The sequence below is a fragment of the Antrostomus carolinensis genome, unplaced genomic scaffold (genome assembly GCF_000700745.2).
Source record: "Antrostomus carolinensis isolate BGI_N321 unplaced genomic scaffold, ASM70074v2 scaffold5180, whole genome shotgun sequence".
NCBI classification, from domain to species: Eukaryota; Metazoa; Chordata; class Aves; order Caprimulgiformes; family Caprimulgidae; genus Antrostomus; species Antrostomus carolinensis.
In genome coordinates this window covers 404-977 of record NW_010288984.1, presented here as the reverse complement: position 1 = coordinate 977, position 574 = coordinate 404, and positions in this window count along the sequence as shown.

The following is a 574-nucleotide window of genomic DNA, read 5'->3' as shown; positions in this document are numbered from 1 at the left end:
ATTCTGCGAGCAGCAGCGCTGCCTCCTCCATAATGGCAGAACAGGCAGTGGTGGCCTGGGGCACCGATCTGCTTACCGACAGCTCCTTCTATGTCTGCAGCTTGCAAGGGGCTGATGTTTCCCAGTCTGCCTAACACAGCAATAGACGAGATGTTGCCAGGTTACGAGAGGGGTTTATTCTATTCCTCTGCTTGAAATTCTTGTCTAGGGGCTGTGAATTTTCTGGCGAGACTGCAAACAGAAGAGAATCAGATCTGAAACAAATAAATAAATTTCTTCCCTCAACCAGTACTAAAAACAAGCACAAAAGAGATACTGCATTAGCCAGCAGGGAAGAGCAAGCCATGATCATACAGCCTTTTGCACATGGGGATGAAGGCAAGAACCTCCACTGATTTTTAGGGTGACCCCAATCCAAGTGCTCCTGTGTGGCAACAGCCATAGGAATCACAGAGATTTCGGGAAGGTGGGCACTGCTGTCGATTCTCCCTTCCCCCCCTCAGTCCCTCAGACGGAATACACCTCGAAAATCAGCGGGGCCTTATCCAGTGCCTGAACTATCTCTAAGGTTCTA